Below are 22439 nucleotides of genomic sequence, written 5' to 3'. Positions count from 1 at the left end.
AGCGGAGCTTTCTGGGTCCGGTGCCCACTGCGTGAGGAGCCTGTAACCACCTTGAAGACACCTTTCCTCTTGCGGAGACAGGGAGGATAGAAGACTGTCTGCCACGCCCCACGCTCCCTGGATGTGAGGGCTTCCCCTCGGCTGCCTTCCTGGAGTTCTTCCCCAGAGTCTCGGTCTGTCTCTTCTGCCCCAAACGGCCGTGGTGACGCTGTGTCTGCCAGAGAAGGAGGCCTCTCTCCTCCTCCGCTCACAGACATTCCTTCATCGTTTTCCAGACCCTGGCCCCTGTCCCTCCTCCTCCTCCGTCCAAACCTGCCTCCTGGACGTTTCTAGGTGCCGCGGTGCTGCGGACTGAATTGTGTCCCCCTAAAATATGTGTTGGAACCCTGACCCCTGGACCTGTGGATGTGATCCTGTCAGGAAACGGGTTTTATTTATTATGCTAATGAGGCCATACCAGTGTGGGGTGAGCGCTCCCACTTCTGAGTTGTAAAAAGAACAGATTAGGCACAGAGGCACACACAGGTGGGAGCGGACAGACGGCTGAGACACTCATCCGCGAGGATTAGGGGCAGAGTCTAGAAGCCGAAATAGACAGCGAGGACCTCCTTGTGGAGCTGTGCCCTGAATTTGGACCTCCAGCCTCCCAGGCTGCGGGAAAACCAATGTCTGTCCTTCAGAGCCCTCACTGGTGGTCTCTGAGTAACAGCAGCCCTCGCCCACTAAGACACGTGGTCCCTTTAAATGCTGCTGAGCAAGAAGGGCAGCCTTGACCTGGTACAGATACAGGAAGGAGGAAGCTCCCAACTCCGGAAATGAATCCACGCTGGGTTTTAAAAGTTGTCTTCTGAAATGCTTGCACAGGAGGCCCTAATTCCAGCTCATCCTCTGAAGCAAAAGAAAACAAAACGGCCAATTATGCTACCGGTACATGATCTGATCACAAAGGAGGCTGCAATGATTTGACCAGAAAAGAACATTTTTGCATTCTCGACGGTATTCTTAAAGCGCTTGCTCTCCCATTTGCTTGGAAACTTGAGAGTGAGCTGCGCTGCTGTGGGAAGCAGTTCTTCTGAACAGAGGCACTGGTGGTTTCTCGTCCCAACAGGTCCAGCGGGGAGTCCAGGGCACTGTACACCCCAGGCGGCCGGGCAGGGTGTTCAGGGGACAGTGGAGATCAACGGGATGGGATGACATTCGAGAGGAAGGCAGGCAGGAAAGGGGATGGGGGGGGACAGAAGGGAGAAGGAAAAGAGCATCCTCAGCTGTGCCACGACCCCAGACAGAGCCCGCTTCTCCTGCTCCTTCATGCCCACTGACTCCTTGAATGACACTTGTTGCGTGCTGCCATCGAGTCACCCCCAGCTCAGGGCACCCCACGCACAATGGAGCAGAAAGCTGCCCGTCCTGTGCCAGCCCTGTAATCAGATTGCTGTGTTCTCACTGGCTGATTTTCTGAAGTAGATCACCAGGCCTTTCTTCCTAGTCTGTTTTAGTCTGGAGGCTCCGCTGAAGCCTGTTCAGCATCACAGCAACACGCAAGCCTCCACTGACAGATGAGTGGTGGCTGCTCCTGAGGTGCACTGGCCAGGAATCGAACCCGGAGGGCGCGTGGCGGGCGAGAATTCTAGCTGAACCACAATTGTCCCTGAATAAATAATTAAACTCCTCTTTCAAATAGTGGTTAAGAAAAAAAATACAAACGTGATCCAAACCACTGTCAAGCATTTAACAAGAGGAGAGCAGCGAGCATGTTCAGCTTGTGCTCTGGGCTGCCTCCACCTGCCTTCCCCCATGCCTGCCAGTCAACCTCCGCAGCCTCGGCTTCACCGTAACCAGATTTTCAGAGTGTGGGCTACCCAACCTGGAGGCTGAGACGAGATCTCAGACATGCAGCCAGCCTGAGAGCAGAGCTTCTCTACGTGAGTGTGCTCACCATGCCCTGGGACTTGGCTGATGGTGGACTCTGAGTCTGCAGGCCTCGGGCTGGCCTGAGAACCTGCATTTCTAACCAGCTGTCAGCAGTGCTGCTGGCCCAGGGCCCCACTTGCAGATGTGAAGCCCTGGAGAAGAGCAGGGTTTGCAGTGTAGGCTTGAGATTCGTGCAGCAGGACGCGGGGAAGGAACTACAAGTCGCTGTTCTGTACCTTCAGATATAAGGACTCTTGGGGAGGACCCAGGCATATTCGCATAAATTATTGTCACAAGGCACCAGCATATTTACAGTTTAGAGCCATCATACTATCAGGCAGGAACTCTTCAAACTTTTGGATTTATGGTAAAAAAATGTTAAATTAAAAAAAATTTTTATAGAAATAGATTATTAATTTTTTTTTACAACTTTAAAGCAAAACTCAGGAATTGTGCTCAGAATTTTTCCCCTTTCAATAAGTGTTAACAAAATGCAGCAAATAAAAATTTTTCACATGGGGTCAGGGATGCAGTGGTGGAAGAGACAGTGGTGGCTGTGCGTTTATTAGCTGTGTGGCCTTGGGCCAAGGAATGTAACCTTTCTGTGCTGCAGCCTTCTCTGTAAACCGCAAGCCGTATGGGAACCTCCCTCAGAGGGTGGCTGCGGGGAGATGCCCGTGGTACACACTTAGTAGTGTCCGACCCATACAAGGCCCTCGCTGAACGTTAGTTGATAACATTGCTGCTGTTACTCTTTCTCCCTCTACCTCTTCCACGGGTACCTGGGAGGGGAGACATACCTAAGCATGTTGGAATGTAAACATGTGTCTTAGGCTGGGTTCTCTAGAGAAGCAAAACCAGTAAAGCATATAAATATATATAGAGAGAGATTTTTATCAAGGAAATGGCTCACGCAGTTGTAGAGGCTGGAAGGTCCCAAGTCTGTCGATCAGGATAGAGGCTTCTCCTGATTCACGTAGCCACAGGGACTGGCGAACTCAAGATTGGCAGGTCGGTGAGCAGGGCTCTTGCTCACAGGCAAGATCGACTAATCCCTAAGATTGGCAGGCAAGACTGATCTAGCTCAAGTCCCAAGAACCAGAGGTCAGATGAACAGGAGCCAGCTGCAGGATCCATTGCAAGCAAAAAACCCTCGAGTCTTGCCAGAATATCCACTTATATCCGATGCAGGCCACACGCCCAAGGAAACGCCCTTTCACCTGATTGGCTGCTCACAGCAGATGCCATCATGCAGATGAACACGCCATCATACCACTGCCAAACCACTGAGAATCACGGCCCAGACAAGTTGACACACAGCCTTAACCCTCACAACATACGAGGGCAGGGACTTGGCTTCATGCATTTTTGTGGCGGTGGCAAGTTCAACCTATGTAGCAAACGAGAAGAAACAACTTAGACAGCGGGTAAGTTTTATACAGAAAATGATGATCCAAAGATAGTTAACCCCCAGGACATCCCCTAGAGTCAACAGCCTGAACCTGGTTGTTGTTAGTTGCTGTCAAGTAGGCCCCCAACTCGTGGGGACCCCACGCACAACAGAATCAGAGTGTGGTGATCCATAGGGTTTTCATTGACTGATTTCAGAAGCAGATCACCAAGCCTTTCTTTCTAGTCCATCTTAGTCTGGAAGTTCCACTGAAACCTGTTCAGCATCATAGCAACATGCAAGCCTCCACTGATGGACAAATGTTGGCTGCACACGAAGCATTGGCCGGGAACTGAACCCAGGTCTCCCACATGGAAGGTGAGAATTCTGCCACTGAACCACCAATCTTTTTGCAGCCTGAGCCTTAAAACAAAAAAAAAAACCCATTGCCATCGAGTCGATTCCGACTCATAGCGACCCTATAGGACAGAGTAGAACTGCCCCATAGGGTTTCCAAGGAGTGGCTGGTGGATTCAAACTGCCGACCTTTTGGTTGGCAGCTGAGCTCTTAACCACTGCGCCACCAGGGCCCCAGCCTGAGCCTTAGGCAACATGAACTTCAGGCTGCAGTGGGCAACTTCAGGTACCCAAGGAAGTAGGACTCCATGCTGTGACCTTGAAGATCCCTTCCTATCTTAAGGGACCCGGATTCCATGAATCATGGGGAGTAAGAGGGGACACTACCGAAGCAGCCTTCAGTTTCACCTGGCCCTGGTTTTATAGGGCTACACACCTAAGTCCTTAAGGGCCGTGGAGACAGCTCAAATGGGACACTGATGCCCATCAGCTGCTTGCCTCCGGGGCTGTGCTGTTTTGAGATCACAGAATAAAAAGTGCTGTAGGAATGCTAAGTAGTAGTCTAAGATGATCGTAAATCTTCTAGGAATGACACCTACCAGTAGCAAGCCCTCTGATTAACCCTCAGGACCTTTCTGATGGTATCCCAGCCCTGCTCAGTCTTTCACACAGTGAGGACCCAGTAAGTGTTTGCTGGGTGCAAGAGAGATTGACCAGGTCCACCAAACATGGATCAAGTCAAGGGTCTTATCAATTATCATTACTTAAGGTTCACAAGCAGTCTCATTACTTGTGTTCGTTAGCTGAACATTACAATTTAAAAATGTAAACTGATGAGCTTGTCCAACTATTTGACATGGGGTTGGAAAAGAAGAGGTCATTGTCTGCGTGTTGGATAACACGGTTGCCACACGCTTAGGGTGGACTCAGCTGCTGGAAGCAAGCCCACCTGGCCCAGGGCTCCCAGAGGAAGCCTGAGGGGTTGTAAGCATTCCACCGATAACCCAGAATGGTGTTTGGTCCCAGTAGACCACAGGGGCACCCCAATTCATCCTAGAAAGCATCCTAGGCAGCAATAAAATTCAAGAACTACTAAAGCAGATCTGAGCTGTCTTGGGGATTCCCTGAAGTATTCATTCATTCAACAAATATTTGTTGAATCATCCACTCTGTGATGAGTAACACACAATCCTTCCCTTCAAGAAACGTATCATTTAGGGGAGACAGACAGGTTAGTAACTAACTATTATGCAAGGCTGGATGGGACAGATGCTGTAGTAAATCTGCAGGCAGTGCGTTGTGGAGATGCTGGGAGACTGGAGGCCCAGGTGGGCTGGCGTTCGAGCTGAGCCTCAAAGGACGCAAAGGCAGAGCAGAGAGAGAAAAGCCTGAATTTCTGTTTAAATGGATAATATTGTACACTGTTTGAATACCACACAGTATTTAGAGATGCATACACCAAGAGGGGGCAGCGGTGGGATCCTCGCCTTCCAGGCCAGTTCGTCTCATGCGCAGCCACACCCGGCTGTCAGAAACACCTGTGTGTTTCTATGACGCTGAATAGGTTTGAGCGGAGCTTCCTGACTAAGATGGAAAAAAGGAAAAAAGGCCTGGTGATCTACTTCCAAAATCAGCCAGTGAAAAGCCTGCGGATCACAGTGGCCCATTCGCCCGCCACCCATCATGGGGATGGCGCAGGGCCAGGGCCTGCTTCAACGCCAGCTAACAACTAATACACTAAGACATCTGATTCCCACCCCGCCTCACCACTCATGTTGGCTGTTCGTTTATCTTTCTGTTTCTTTATGTAAATGAGAGCAGATGCATGGAGTCCACAGAAACGTATGGTTTTGTTTTTCTGGGATGGGCGAAATGGCAGCCCGCCTGTATGCTAGTGGAAGAGGTGCAGGAGAGAGGGCGTGTATGGCGGCGTAGGTTAAGAGACAGTAGAGTTGCTGCAGTTTGTCCCTGAGTGGGCGAGGGTGTGGGGCCTGGTGCAAGAGGGAAGGGTCTAGTCTTGTCACACAAGTGCGACCCACAGGGTTTCCAGTGGAGGCAGAGGTAGGGGTGCAGCAGGGCCATTGAGTGATGTTTTCAAACAGGGGCACTCATGACATAGGTTGTTGTCGTAAGTTGCCGTCCAGTCGGCCCAGACTCATAGCAACCCCGGGTAAAGAGAACAGAACGTCACCTGGTCCTGCACCAGCTTCATGATCATTGGGGTGTCCGTTGCTGTGGCCACTGTGTATTTTGAGAGCCTTCCAACCCAGGGGGGCTCATCTTCCAGAACTACATCAGACAATGTTCTGCTGTGATCCATAGAGTCTTCACTGGCCTTTCTTCCTCATCTGTCTTAGTCTGGAAGCTCAGACTGTTATATGTGGATTACAAGCTTCCGACATCATAGTTACACACAGGCCACCACAGTGCAACCAGTGGCAGATGGGGGGGCGGAGGATACAGGTGGGCACGTGCATTTTCACAAGGTCTCCTGGGGATTCTTCACGGTCACCTGGGCCTCCCCAGCCCCATGCTGCCACAAAGGACTGAGGACCACTGATTCACAGGGTAAGTGGGGCTCCCGAGAGGCAGACAGGCCTCTGGGGCATAGCATTTGACAGTGGAGTGTTTGAGCCAGTGGCGCTCCAGGTAGAGGGAGCAAAGGAGCAGAATGTGGATCACTGGGCATGGAGCCAGCGCAGAAAACCGTTTCTGTCCTTTGTTACAGGTAAGATTTCTTTGCACAGCTCTGCTCTGATTCATTCATTGCAATTTTACAGTTTATTTCCCACTTCAAAGTGCAGTCTTCCCTTTCTCATTTCCAAGACTGCAGGAACTTCACTGCTGCCCCGTGGGCCCCGGTGGACATGTCTATGAGGACCTCTTCTTCCTGGTTCTGCTCCACCTTTGGGTACTGTTCACCTGCTCTGGGAACAGAAAACACAGCAAGCACGGCCCAAGGAACAAAAGATCTCAAAGTTGGAAGAAATCTTCCATGTCAAGATTGCCTGCCCCTGTGCTTCAGATTGTTGTTACTTGTCTACGAGTCACCTCCGATTCATGAAGACCTCATGTACAACACAACGAAAGGTTGTCCCATTCGGCGCCATCTTGGTGATCCTTGGTACGTTGGAGTCCATTGTGTGGCTATTGTGTTAATCCATCTCATGGAGGGTTTCCCTCATTTTCACTGGTCATGACTTTGCCAACCATGATGTCCTTTCCTAGAGATTGATCTTCCTGATAACATGCCCCAAGTAAGCGAGCTGAAGTCTCACCATCCTTGTCCTAAGGAGCATTCTTTTTTTTTTTTTTTGTTATTGTACTTTAGATGAAGGTTTACAGAACTAATAGTTTCTCATTAAACAGTTAATACACATACTGTTTTATGACAATGGTTAACAACCCCACGACATGTCATCACTGTCCCTTCTCAGCGCTGGGTTCCCTATTACCAGCTATCCTGTCCCCCCCTGCATTCTCGTCCTTGTCCCTGGACTGTTGTGCCCCCTTAGTCTCGTTTTGTTTTATGGGGCTGTCTAATCTTTAGCTGAATGGTGAACCTCAGGAGTGACTTCATTACTGAGTTAAAAGAGTGTCCGGGGGCCATACTCTCAGGGTTTCTCCAGTCTCTGTCAGGCCAGTAAATCTGGTCTTTTTCTGTGAGTTAGAATTTTGTTCCACATTTTTCTCCAGCTCTGTCTGGGACCCTCTGTTGTGATCTCTGTCAGAGCAGCCAGTGGTGGTAGCCGGGCACCACCTAGTTGTACTGGATTCAGTCTGGTGGAGGCCATGGTAGTTGAGGTCCATTAGTCCTTTGGACTAATATTTCCATTGTATCTTGTTTTCTTCATTGCCCCTTGCTCCCAAAGAGGTGAGACCAGTGGAGTATCTTAGATGGCTGCTCATAGGCTTTTAAGACCGCAGACGCTACTCACCAGGGTAGAATGTAGAACATTTTCTTTATAAACTGTGTTATGCCAATTGAGCTAGATGTTCCCTGACACCGTGGTCCCCACAGCCCTCCGCCCAGCCATTCAGTCCCTCAGGGAGTTTGGATGTGTCTATGGAGCTTCCATGACCTTTCCTAAGGAGCATTCTGGTTGTATTTCTTTTAACACTGATTTGTTCATTCTTCTGGAAGACCACAATATATCCATATTCTTCACCAACACCACAATTCAAATGCATGTGCTTCCGATCAGCTCATCCCAAATCCAGACAGCGCCAGCCTTGTACTAAGAGACTTCCAGCGAAAATCCTGTATGATCCAAACAACCTGGTCCCTTCCACCCTTCTCTCCCACTGCCCACCCTTCCTCCACCCCACGCACCAGAAAAGTAAAAGACTAGGAGAACTACCCTCCCTGGCTGCAACCATTCCTGCTCACTTGGGGTCTCCATGGGATGCCCACTTTTCCCTCTGGAACCGTATCGTGTCCCATATCTCACCCTGCATGCTCCTCAGGAAAGTCTACCTAGACAGAAGTTAAGGGAGCAGGGCTAAGGGAAACAAGCTGGGGATTGTTTGAGGAGGAAAGAAAGATTGAGGATTGAGGAGGAAAGAAAGAGAAGTAAGGGGGTCAGACCTGTGTTGTCTGCCCAGCTTCGTCACCCGCGCTCTTCTGGAAGTAGAAGTTCCCAGAGTCATGCCTGCGAACCCCAAACCTGGTCCTCCGCACACAGCAAGGCCACACAGCACAGGGCAGGAAGACCTCCATCTTCAGGAAGGAGTCTCTACTCTGGGAGCAGACGGATGGCAGCAGGGCCTGGATCCACACAGTTGCACACAGCAGGCACTGAACAACATTTGTGGAAGGGCCTGAGCTGAGAGTGAATGAGCAGAGAGGGAGAAGTGAGAAAGGCCTGCGGGCGACCTCGAGCCTCATGGTCTATGTGCGCAGATCCAAAGTTGCCCCAGTAGGAACACAGCTGGAGCACATATCAAAGGCTTCATTCACACTCCACCAGGGCGACTCAGTGTCCACAAAGCTTCCTGTCAGCCTGGATGTGCCAAGGTCAGAGGGGAGGAATTATTTTGAAACTATGAAAACTTTTGGCACCATCCCTGGTTTCCCAACCCTCCGTCCGGAGTCCATTTGATTTGTACCCTGAAAGAGGGCTTACGCTATTTTTTTCCAACACAGCTGGTGCAAAGAAGCCAGAGTAGCTGTGAGAGCAGCTCCAGGGAGCTCTGTGCTTGGTTATGATGATACTGATAAATAATAGCGGTAATAATAAGGGTAAGCATGTGCCAGACACTGTTCCAACCACTTCTCGTGTATTGATTCAATTTACTGCTTAAGTATTACAGTTGACAAAGTGAGGCACAGGGAAGACAAGGGGTCCCCAAGGTCAGGTGACTAGTATATCCAGCACTAGGATTTGAACCCAGGCAGTGTCGTCTCAGAAAGCTTGCTGTTAATCACCTTGCTGTGTTGCTGGTAGTTGCCCCCAAGTCAGCCCTGACTCACAGTGGTGACCTTACGTATACCAGAATGAAACGTTGCCCTGTCCTGGGCCATCTTCGTGATTGTTGGTATGTTTGAGTCCATTGTTGTGGCAATTGTGCTAAACCATCTCATTGAGGGTCTTTCTTGTTTTCCTTGACCCTCCACTTTACCAAACATGATGTCCTTTTCTAGTGATTGGTCTTTCCTCATGGCATGTCCAAAGTAAGCAAGATGAAGTCTCACCATTCTACTTCTAAGGAACATTTTGGTTGTATTTCTTCTAAGGCTGACTTGCTCATCCTTCTGGCTACCATGTCATACTACCCCTTAATCTACAACCCTGTGTTATAGTTATCCACTCTGTATCCAGGCATCTGCCCCTCTACATGTCTACCCAGGACTAACAGACTCTGGGTTACTAGCTAGGCAGCAGTCCAAACGAGGCAGTAGCCAAGGGAAGGGAAAGTGATAAAGGGTGTATATCCTTGTGTGGCTCTCCTGTGTGTCAGGCTACAGGCGTGGAGAAAACATGAAACAGAAGATTGAGAATCTGGCTCGCATCCTTCGACTACACGGGAAGGAATACTTCCCAGTGGTCTTCACTGCTGACCTCACTGTCCACCCCCTTTTCTGGGCCCCTTCCTAATCCTATTCTACCTTTGTCTCCACTGTGCCACCCAGTCTTCCACTCCCCAGAGTGCCTTCCCTTGCACTGTTTGTTCTTCCCCCCAATTTCACCTTAGTTCTGCACAACATGGCATTTTTCAAAAGCATGAATTTCACTTCTAGAGGGAAACTAATTGGATTCTCTGTGATAAATTACCCAGACCAGAGTGACATAAGGGAACTTGATTGCATTGATTAGCAAAATTATAACCAAATCTATCCAGTCTTCCAGGAGCTTGACAACACACGCTGTAACCGGTGAAATGCACGCTAGTGGGACAGGTTCCATTGTATATATGACGATGGACGCTGAGCTATTTCTCAATCAGGTTATCACCAGCGTAAAATCCAATGTCAGCACACAAGCCATTCCCAGGAGATGGGGGAAGCACTCTTTCATATAGAATCTTTGTGATTCCATCTGGTGCAAAGGAAAGGAAAACAGCTTTTGAACAATAAACAATATTCATGATTGTTGGGGTTTTCCAATACAGTCCATAAACACAATCTTAAAATTGAGCTATATAAAGCGACATTCATTCTTCATTTATTTTCATTGGACTTCATCTACCTGAAGCTTCTGTAAAGTTGCTATCCATATGAACATAGCTGAAAGCCAAAAAATAGAATAAAAGAAATAAAAAGTAATCTTTATTTCCCTGAAGATTTTAGGACGAAGGCATGATTTATAGCACCCATGTTCTATTACATACCTGATGATCCTCACCCTACTTTTAGGTGAAAAATGAGCTTGGTCAGCAATATATTTGTCACAGCAATATGTTTTTTCTGAAGTAACAGCTTACATTTATTAAGTGCTGTGGTAGTAATTAGTGTTTCTCTCCAGTAGTCATGATCCTCTCTGTCATCACATGAAGACTGACCCTCCTGGCCCCCTCATAGTCTGACACATTTGGACTGCTGCCTAGCTGGTAACCCAAGAGCCTTGCTAGTACTACATAGACATGTAGATGGGTGGATGGTTGGGAGGATGGTTGGGAGGATGGTTGGGAGGATGGTTGGGTGGATGGTTGGGAGGATAGTTGGGTGGATGGTTGGGAGGGTGGTTGGGAGGATGGTTGGGTGGATGGTTGGGAGGATGGTTGGGTGGATGGTTGGGAGGATAATTGGGTGGATGGTTGGGAGGGTGGTTGGCAGGATGGTTGGGTGGATGGTTGGGAGGATGGTTGTGTGGATGGTTGGGAGGATGGTTGTGTGGATGGTTGGTGGATGGTTGGGTGGATGGTTGGAAGGGTGTTTGGAAGGATGAATGGATGGATGCAGAGTGAATATCTAGAGTGATAAGGTCTGGCCAACGAGCATGTGTTTTACATCTGGACAGAAACTGACTTTCCAACATGAGATGCTTCAGGGCTTGCTTTTCCCTTTCCTCTGCTCTTTCCCAATCCTGGTCTCAGAATGAGGGCAACTCAAACCCAGAGGACTCTCAGCTGACCCCGCATGGATATGCAGAATAAGCAAGAGTGAAGATGCTGGGGTCGTTTCATTCTGCAGCATTGTGTAGCCTATCCTAGTACACATATCCAGTACACATAAAAGTGCGTACTGTGTACCGGACACAGTTTTAAAAATTTGGTTGTGGTAACTCATCCTGTGCTCAAAACAACCCTCCGAGGTAGATTCTACCTACTCCTATTTGACAAAGCAGAAACTGAGATACAGAGAGGAAGGTAACATCCAATGGAGCCAAAGTCCGTAACATGTTTATCCCACCCTTTAATGGCTTAGGTCATTAAAAATATCAGACTCAATTCTTATGGCCTTAAATATTCTGTTGTATGTTCACAATTGTGGTTGACAATAGCAAGATGATTTCCTCTATTTCTTGGTAGTTGAGGGACATCAAGATTGAAAGCAGGCAATCAACATGGGGTAGGTAAATATACTCGTACCAGAGCAGTCAAAAGACAGCATCACAGCCCTGTGGGGTTTGTCTTACTTTCCTTGGGCTTCCATAACAAAATACCACTAAGTGGAAGGCTTTAAAGAACAGAAATGTATTGTCCCACAGTTCTGGGGGCTACAAGTCCAAATCAGGGTGTCGGCCATGTCGGCTCCTTCTGAGATTTTGAGAGGAACCGTTTCAGGCCTCTCTCCTAGCTTCTGGTGGCTGCTGCAATCCTTGGCGCCCCTTTGCTGATTATAGATACATCTGCCTCTGTCGTCACCAGGCATCTGTCTCCCCCTCCCCAGAGTGTGTGACTCTGTCTCCATGCCTGTTTTCCGCTTTTATAAGACACCACGCAGAAGGGTTCTGAACTGGGACCCACCCTGCTCCAGGATGACTTAACTGGTAACATCTGCAAAGAAAGACTCTATTTCCAAACTAAGTCACATTCACAGGTACGGGGGTAGGACAACATATCTTTTTTGGGGACACAATTCAATCCGTAACAGGGTTATTAACTATGTTGTGAACTTACAGTTACATTGACCACGTTGGGATGGTTTGGGCTTTCATTTGCTGAGCACAGAGATGACCAAACTCCCCCTGCCCTGCTGGGGTATCAGCTTGATGTAACAGAGGGGAGTCTAACATGGGGGGATGTAACATGGGGGTGTGTAACAAAGGGGTGTCTAACACGGGGGCATCTAACACGGGGTGTGTGACACAGGGGTGTCTAACACTGGGGTGTCTAACATGGGGATGTGTAACGGGGGGTGTCTAACACAGGGATGTGTGACATGGGGGTGTCTAACATCGGGTGTCTAACATAGGGGTGTGTAACACAAAGGTGTCTAACATGGGGGTGTGTAACACGGGGGGTGTGACACGGGAGTGTCTGACATGGGGGTGTGTAACACGGGGGCGTGTGACACGGGGGTGTGTGACATGTCTAACACGGGGGTGTCTAACACGGGAGTGTCTAACATGGGGTGTGTAACGCGGGGGTGTGTAACACGGGGGGTGTGACACGGGAGTGTCTGACATGGGGGTGTGTAACACGGGGGCGTGTGACACGGGGGGCGTGACACGGGGGCGTGTGACACGGGGGGTGTGACATGTCTAACACGGGGGTGTCTAACACGGGAGTGTCTAACATGGGGTGTGTAACGCGGGGGTGTGTAACACGGGGGGTGTGACACGGGAGTGTCTGACATGGGGGTGTGTAACACGGGGGCGTGTGACACGGGGGGCGTGACACGGGGGCGTGTGACACGGGGGGTGTGACATGTCTAACACGGGGGTGTCTAACACGGGAGTGTCTAACATGGGGTGTGTAACGCGGGGGTATGTAACACGGGGCATCTAACATGGGGACATGTAACACGGAGCTGTGTAACACGGGGATGAAAGAGTTGTGTGGCTTAAAAAAAAATAAAACAAGTTAAAAACCCATTAGGATTGTGAAATGAGCAGGAGTTTCGGAATCAAACAGAGCGGGTTTGTATTCCCACGTCTCACTTCCCGGTTATGTGACCTTGGGCAAGCTGTTTAACTTCTCTTTGACTGTCGTTTTCTCATTTTCAGAATGAAAGATATTCAGCTAATAAGGCCTAACTGGCAAGGTTGCTGTAAGAATAACGCGTGTGACACAGCTCAGGCCGTCTGTCAACCGCAGGGTTACAGGGACGCCCGGAGCCCAGAGCACAGGCAGTGAGAGGTTTTCGGAAAAGGAGGAACCAGCCTACGTTTGCAGAAAGAACGGAGACAGCCAACGTCCCTCCTCTGCGTCAACGGGAAGCAAAACATACGGCGATTTCTCTCCACATGGACTGGTTGGCTGACTGCGAAATAACTCGCCTACTGAAATTCTTGCGTTTTCCTTGCTCAGCTTCAGGCAGGCAGCAGAGAGGAGTGCATCACTGGAAAAGCAGATTCTAATCTGATACACTTGGCATCCTGGCAGGACTCCCACTTGGTTCTCTGCCCCATCCCGCTGGAGTTCAAATCCTGTATCAGTTACCTCGAATTTAGTCATCGTCAAAGAAAACCACTGGCCCAGTAGATTTGAATTAATCATAAAATCAGTGTCTTGGAGAAAATCGCATACGCTGGGCACTCCCCTTTAGGTTTTATAACTCTCCAGCTGCAACTCGGGACCAAAAAACAAGGTTTAAAAATACGCCTTGGCCTCAATTAAGAAGAATAATTGAATTGGGATTTTCTATCCATCTTATCACAGCAAGGAACTGGATCACTTTGGGGACAGAGATACAAATTTCTAGAGTTCAAGCGAGGCATTAGTTGTATACAGATAGTCCCCAGATTACGAACGAATTCCGTTCCTAAATCTGTCTTTAAGCGGAATTTGTGCGTAAATCGGAACAGTTAGGTACGGTTCATATCTAACATCAGTTAGTCAAATGTTTGTTGTCTTAGCCATCTAGTGCTGCCAAGACAGAAATACCACAAGTAGATGGTTTTAACGAAGAGAAATTTATTTCTTCACAGTCAAAGTAGGCTAAAAGTCCAAATTCAGGGCGTCAGCTCCAGGGGAAGGCTTTTTCTCTCTGTCGGCCTTCTCATCAATACTCACCCAGACTAGGAGCTTCTCTGCACAGGGACCCCGATCCAAAGGACGCGCTCTGCTCCCGGCACTGCTTTCTTGATGATATGAGGTCCCTCTGTCTCACTGCTCACTTCTGTCTTCTATATCTCAAGAGATTGCCTCAGGACACAGTCCAGTCTTGTAGATCAGGTCCTGCCTTACTAACACAACTGCCACCCATCCTCCCTCATTAACATCATAGAGGCAGGTTTACAACATACAGGAAAATCACACAGTACCAGGAATCATGGCCTAGCCAAATTGATACACACATTTTTGGGGGGACGTAATTCAAACCACGACATTTGTCTTGGTATATACTATACAGTGTACCTTTCTGTGCATAAAAAACTTGAAAGAAACACATCCAGAGACACTAAACATCTTTAACGTAATAATACAGTAATAATAATAACACGGGGCAGGCTCTGGAACTCTCTCCCGCTTGTTGGGCCACACTTGCAGGCCTGGCCTGTACCTGGCGCCTCCTGGAGGCTGAGCACCCCGGGGTCTCTGTGAGAGGGAAGGGCCTATTCTCTCTAGCCGACCCCACTGTCCATCTTACTCAGGAATGACCTGAGAGTGTGGTTCATCCTCAGCCACACCAGGGTTCCCCGTCAGAGATGGGGAGATGCCAGAGATGGCGGCCTTGCTCGTGAGCAGACCTCTGCCCGGGCACTGACCCTCGTCCAGTCAGACCAGCAGGCTGGGCTCACATGACGAGACACGTGGAGTCCTTCTCTACTGAAGGACCGTTTCAGACCCTCAGATCTCCCTGGACCTTCCTCCAGAGCGGTGCCGGACTTTCGCGTTCTGAAAGCCACTCAAGCACACGCAGCAATGGCCTCGCACACAGCAGTGATCACAAAGATGGTGCACGACGGCGCGCCATTTTCTTCTGTCGTACGGGAGTCCCCAGGAGTCAGAGCCGACTGGAAGGCAACTGACAACAACAACTCAAACCTTTGACAAACCTCAGGGCGTTGTTGTGAGGATTGAACGAAGTGTTGCTCGCAGAGTACTTATCATAACACCGTACAACGTAAGCACAAAATAGATGTTAGCTTTACAATCATGCTCTTATACCGGGTGCCACCTCCTGATCTTTCCTTCCTCAGCTAGTTCTTTCCCCTCTGTTCTATTTAAATGATCTGAAAATATGCATACCATGTTTCCGGGTTCCTTGTTTTCTCCCTCAGCTGAAGCTATGACTCTCTGTTTAGTACTTTGACGTATTTGAAACAATTCTGAGGGAGCTTTTGCCTCTGCTGTCTTCTGTAAAATGGTCTTATTTTTTAAGCAATAACATCCATCAGTACTCAGCCTCCTCTATGGTAATAAGAATAACACGCCGAGATGTTAGTTACTTCTGTACAGGGACCAAGCTTGAGCTGAGCAAACGGCAAGTGAATGGCCAAAAGTAGACTAGAGAGATTCAGAATCGGGTTCATTTCTGACCTACATGGTTGCAATATAAGAAATGTGTCCGGCTTGGCACTCCCGCACAGCATGATCCCCAAGTATGCCTGAGCCTTAGCTTCCTCCTTTTCAATAAAACAGCTGACCCTAAAGCGGCTAGTCTCGATTTTCTTCTCACCCGATAACGACCCCAAAGATCCCACACACTGAGCGGGCTTCGTGTCGCCCTTCCCGAAGCCTGATCTGAAAAGCCCGGTGACAAAGCAGGAGAAAAAAGATGAGGTGGTGGGGAGGGCGTCTGGGACTTAGAGGAGAAGGTCTTAGCCATGAGCACCTTCCACGGGGCCAGCGGCAGTGGAATGGCCGTGTAAGCCGCAGCCAGAGAACAGGCGGGACCCCACAGCAGCCCTGTGGGGAAGAGCAGAACTACAGGAAAGGGAGGAGAACTCTGAGAAGACAGCCCCCTGCCCCTCCACACCCCCGCTTCCTCGGACCCCTCCCCCTCCACACACACACACACATACACACACACACACACACACACACACACACACACACACACACACACACACACACACCCCGCTTCTTCGGCCCCCTCCCTTCCTTCCTCTCCTCTCCCTCCCAGGAGAAAAACGAATCAGAACCCAGCTGAAGCCTTCTGAAAAGTACTGCCCCAAGTGGTGTCCTTCCCCGTGGGACAGTGACCCCAGAGCCGGAAAACTCCAAAGGAGGCCTCTGAGTGGCTGATGTCTCTGACCATCCAGCGCTAGAGGCCTCTGGGCTTCTTCATCCTCTTAATCAAGAACGTGGAGTTTCCAGGTGGTGCCAACAGTTAACCCATGCAGCTGCTAACCAAAGGTTGGAGGTTCAAGTCCACCCAGAAGTGCCTCTGAAGAAAGGTCTGGCGATCTACTACAGAAAAATGGGCCTTTTGAAAACCCTAGGAAGCGCAGGTCTACTCTGACACGCAGTTTCCAAACTCGAAAAACATTAAAAACCCTAGCGCTTTTTTTCTTTTTTCGTCTAACCACAGGTGCATTTTTGCACACTCCACTTGACAAGCCGATACAGCTTTTCCTCTTGGAGTAGCTGCTCTGTTTCTGTCTCAGATTTTGTATCGTATTTCTTCCCTTGGATGCCGTCTTCTGCTTTTTCTTCGTAGTTTTGTTTATTTATTGTATGTGTTCATTCATTCTAGAAACACTTACGGAGCATTAACCAGACGTGAGTCCTCGTTCCAGACCAAAATCAACAACAACAATAACGTAAAAGGAGAGAAAATAAACATAAAAAAAAAGAAAATCATGTCATGTCTGCTTAAAGCTGTTGCCATCACCCACCCGTCTGTCAGGGTGCTGTACTGTGGGGCTTGCTTTGCTGTGATGCTGGAAGGTATGCCACTGGTATTTCAAACACCAGCATGATCACCCATGGTGGACAGGTTTCAGTGGAGTGCCAGGCTAAGGCAGACTAGGAAGAAAAGCCTGGTGATCTACTTCTGAAAATTAGCCAATAAAAACCCCATGGATCACGACAGAACATTTTCCTGTATAGTGCTGGAAAATGAGCCTCCAGGTTGGAAAACCAAAACCAAACCCATTGCTGTCCAGTCGATTCCAACTCATAGCGACCCTATAGGACAAAGAAGAACTGCCCCATAGGATTTCCAAGGAGTGGCTGGTGGATTCGAACTGCTGACCTTTATGGTTAGCAGCCGAGCTCTTAACCACTGTGCCATGAGCACTCCCCTAGGTTGGAAGGCACTCAAAATACAGTGGCTTCTGAGTGAAATAAGTCAATCATAAAAGGACAAATATTGTATGAGACCTCTACCGTAAAACTCATGAAAAAGTTTACACACAGAGAAACAATCTTTGTTGGTTACTAGGGATGGGAGGGGTGGGGAGGGAGTACTAAACAGACAATAGGTAAGGGGTAACTTTGGTGAAGGGTGAGACAGTACACAATACTGGGGAAGCCCACACAACTTGTACAAGGAAACATTATGGAAGCTCCATAGACATATCCAAACTCCCTGAGGGACTGAATTGCTGGGCGGAGGGCTGTGGGGACCATGGTCTTGGGGAACATCTAGTTCAATTGGCGTAACACTGTTTATAAAGAAAGGTTCTACATTCTACCTTGGTGAGCAGCGTCTGGGGTCTTAAAAGCCTGTGAGCAACCATCTAAGATACTCCACTGGTCTCATCCCTTCGGCGGCAAGGGAGTGTGAAGAAAACAAGATACAAGGGAAAGATTAGTCCAAAAGACTAATGGACCCCAAATACCACGGCCTCCACCAGACTGAGTCCAGTACAACTAGATGGTGCCCGGCTACCACCACTGACTGCTCTGACAGGGATCACAACAGAGGGTCCCAGACAGAGCTGGAGAAAAATGTGGAACAAAATTCTAACTCACAAAAAAAGACCAGATTTACTGGCCTGACAGAGACTGGAGAAACCCTGAGAGTATGGCTCCTGGACACCCTTTTAGCTCAGTAATGAAGTCACTCCTGAGGTTCACCATTCAGCCAAAGATTAGACAAACCCATAAAACAAAATGAGACTAAGGGGGCACAACAGTCCAGGGACAAGGACTAGAAGGCAGGACGGGACAGGAAAGCTGGTAATAGGGAACCCACGGCTGAGAAGGGACAGGGTTGACATGTTGCGGGGTGGTTAACCATTGTCAGAAAACAATATGTGTACTAACTGTTTAATGAGAAACCAGTTGTTCTGTAAACCTTCATCTAAAGTACAATAAAAACAAAAATTTTAAAAAAAGTACAGTGGCTGCAGCAATGGACTCGAACGTACCAAAGACTGTGAAGCTGGTGCAGGATCAGGCGACATTTTGTTCTGTTGCAGATGGGGTCAGCAGGAGTCTGAGCAGGCACCACAGCAGTTAACAGGAACAAAGGTGTTACGTACTATGGAAAAAAAAAGACAACTCACGAGTTCTGGTGGGGAGAGAGGGTGCCTTGAAACTTTAAATAGAGTAGTCAGGGCAGGTCCCGCTGAGAAGAACAGGTGTGAAAAACAGTCTTCATCCTGGCTCTAACAGCTGACACATATCTTCTTATGCTGCTAAAGAAAGAATCAGCATCTTGTTAGAGCAGCGCGTGTCAGAGCCCGGCTCGGAGGTCTCACCACTCCCATCACGTGATGCTTCTTAGAGGGTACGATCTTCAGCCACTTTTTAAGGTGCTCTTGAGGCTTTGCCTCTACAGACAACCCATCAAGACCCAAACTTCCTTCTGATTGTCATTATTCCAATTCCTAGCATTTAGGACGTGGGATCTAATTCTCTCTGCTCTTTGTTCGATGTATAATACAAATCTAAAGCTTATTGGGGAAAATGTACAAGGTGATTGACTTACATATTTTATTTCAACATTCAGAGATAGTTTAATAGAGTCATTTTAAACCAGCCAAATTAAAACATCTATTCATTTCTATAGAAATTTGGCAGAAATGATACACTTTCTCCTAGAGTTACACTGATACTCTCACTAATAGCTAACACGTGTTTTATAGGAAGCTAACTCACTGAAATCTTCTCTCAAGCACGAAGCCTAATGGTTGATATGTAGTTACATGCGTTCTGTTTAGATCCACAAAATCCACAAAACCATTAACCTATCATCAAAGTCCTGATTTTTTAACTTTAAATCAAATATTACAGTGTTCTTATGTGAGAGATGAAGCTTAACCGGTAGTAATTGAAATGTTGCTGCTTGTTCCTAAGTTTTTCAGAAAGTTATTTTCACATTTATGCTATTGTTGTTTTAGGTGCGGTCAGGTTGGCTCCGAATCATAGTAACAGCAGAAGAAAACACTGCCCGGTCCTGCACCATCCTCAAAACCATTGTTATGTTTGAGCCCATTGTTGCAGCCACTGTGTCAATCCATCTCGTTGAGGGTCTTCGTCTTTTTCACTGATCCTCTACTTTACCAAGCATGATGCCCTTCTCCAAGGACTGGCCCCTCCTGATAACATGTCCAAAGTATGTGAGACAAAGTCTCCCATCCTTGCTTCTAAGGAGCATTCTGACTGTACTTCCTCCAAGACAGATTTGTTCCTTCTTCTGGCAGTCCGTGGTATAGTCAATATTCTTCAGCAACACCACAATTCAAAGGCATCAATTCTTCTTTGGTCTTCCTTATTCATTGTCCAGCTTTCGCAGGCGTAAGAATGCCCTGGCTGCAAGCTAAGCTCTTTCCCCGTCACTGTACTTCACAGCCTGCTCACTAAGACGTGCATTTCAGAAGAGAAAGAGGCAAGCAAAAAGCGCCCATGAGCAGGAGTCTGAACTAGCTTTCATCTTAAACCTGTAGCGTAAGTAAAACACTTGAGCGTGTGGTGGAGGGTGACTGCTTCAACTGGTGCCCATCTGGTTGACAGGCACCCTCGTATCCACGTGGCCTCGCTCTGTACTGACTGTCCCCAGCTCCAGCCAAACCGCATCATATGGAGTCCCAGGCCCGGAGGGGCCCCTCTGAACAGGAAGCAGCACCTGTTCGCACCCGGACTTCCTTTCCAGAAAGCCTTTCTTCCGTGCTCGCCAAGCACCCTGCAAACACTAACGTTCACAACGCCACACACGGGATCGGGATCCCTGGCTGCCAAGCCTGTCCCCGTCTCAGGGTTTTGCTGTACTAGCCACAGGGAGGCTGTTCCTGTGCCCCAGGCTGGTCTGCGGCACTGCACACATCACTGAGTCCCCACTTTTCCAGGAAGTCACTCTCCTGTCTGCACCACCCTCACCCTGACACCAAAAGCTGACAGCCCCAACGCCTCTCAGGCTCCGCACCCTGGGCCTCTCCACACACCCTCACCCCGCCCAGCCACACACCCAAGGTTCCTGACATGGCCTTGTCAGGCCCCTCTGCAGCTCAGGAATGTGACCCGGCCACTCAGCCCTGGCTGCACCAGGCAGGAAACTTGTTGGTCTGGTTGTTAACACATCACTGGCCCTGCTGCATGTATGGCCTTATTTCTGCTTGCCTCCTCCTGGCGTCCCCCAGCTCTCCATGATAGCATCTCCTCCCATCACACTTCTGCCCCCAGGTCTGAGGTATACCAGGCGCCCACCCAAGGCCCAGTCCCTGGTGGAACTCTGTGACCACACGGGGAATGAATATGAGCAGCAGGGATTCCAACCGTCCTCACAACTCTGGGTCGCCGTCCCCTCCAGAGCAGCCCCTCCTTGCCCACCTGCGGTGGGAAGCGCCCCTCACGGAAACACACAGACACAGGCCCCAAACCATACAGTCACACGCCTCCTACCCCGCTCAGTGACGGTAGGAACGTTAGGTGTTTGGCAGTGACCGAAGTCACCGAAGGTTGAGGGAGTGGAGGTGGGCGCAGGCGTGCTGAGAAGGGGCAGTGGAGAAAGGGGTGTGGGGACTCCTCGCAGAGGCGGACGGCACAGAGCTTGAAGAGACAATGATAAAGAGGAAAAGAGATTCTGCCAGGCGTCTGAAAGTGCGAAAACAAAGCACAGAAATAAGAAAACGGATCTCCTTTGGGGCAAATGCTTTCGAGGAAGATCCTGAAGGCGCATCTCCTTGCATGATGTCATTGTGATCCATAACCAGTCAACTCCTCATCGATAGCATCGGGCCAGATAGGCCCCTTAGTTACAAAGCATATGGCAGAACTAGCAGGGAAGACAGCCCAGGTGAGCGTGGCTGGCCGCTCTGCAGCGTACTGAGACCGCCATCCCATTCCCTCAGGGGCTGCCCAGGAGGCCAGGCACGAGACTCCCGTGTGGTGGAAGCAGGAACTAGAAGTTAAAGGCTGGTAATCACCTGTGGAAGGAGTCCCGGTGGCACAGTGGTTAAGCGCTCACCAAGTGGTTAAGTGATTAAGCTAGCTGAAAGCCTGGAGGTTTGAGCCCACCCAGAGGCACCTCGGAAGACAGGCCTGGCGATCTGCCTCTGAAAGGTCCCAGCCTTGATGACCCCGTGGAGCAGTTCTACTCTGCACACGTGGGGTTGCCAAGAGTCCAAGCTGGCTTGACAGAAGCTAAGAACAACAACAGTTACCTTCTCAGTTAACGCACTCAGCTGCTAACCAAAAGGTCGCCAGTTCAAACCTACCCCAAGGCACCTTGGAAAAAAGACCTGGTGGTCTACTTCCAAAAAATCAGTCTTTAAAAACCCAGTGGGGCACAGCTCTACTCTGACACACACGTGGTTGCCACGAGTCAGATTCAACCTGGCAGCAAACGGTTTGTGTTTTAATCACCTTTTCAAGGAGATATGCAGCCTGGTTTATGTTCTATAACGAAATGAATGGCACCAAAGTGTATAAACAAAAACAAAAACCAAACCCATAGCTGTTGAGTCGCTCCTGACTCAAAGCAACAGAGCAGAACAGCCCCATGGGGTCTCCTAGGCTATAACCTTTGCAGGAGCAGATGGCCAGGTCTGTCTCCCACTAAGCGGCTGGTGGGTTTGAACCTGCAGAACTTTGAGTTAGCAGCCAAGTGCTTCACCACTGTGCCGCCAGGTAGGGCTTCTTCCAAAGTGTTTAAGGAGCTCAAAGTTTCTGATGCTGGGATGAGTGAGAGACGGAAGGAAGATTTTATTTGCCTTCTCTACGTGCTTCAAATGCCCTTTTCACTGTTTATAGGAAGCCCTGTCTCCCGGTGACAGTATGAATCACCTGTCTTTCTACTCAGGCCCCTACCACGTCAGCTCATCCTTCTTCTACCCAGGTG

The sequence above is a fragment of the Trichechus manatus genome, unplaced genomic scaffold, assembly GCF_000243295.1.
Source record: "Trichechus manatus latirostris isolate Lorelei unplaced genomic scaffold, TriManLat1.0 scaffold00002, whole genome shotgun sequence".
NCBI classification, from domain to species: Eukaryota; Metazoa; Chordata; class Mammalia; order Sirenia; family Trichechidae; genus Trichechus; species Trichechus manatus.
The sequence above is the reverse complement of the archived record's forward strand: the minus strand, read 5'-3'. Positions refer to the sequence as shown.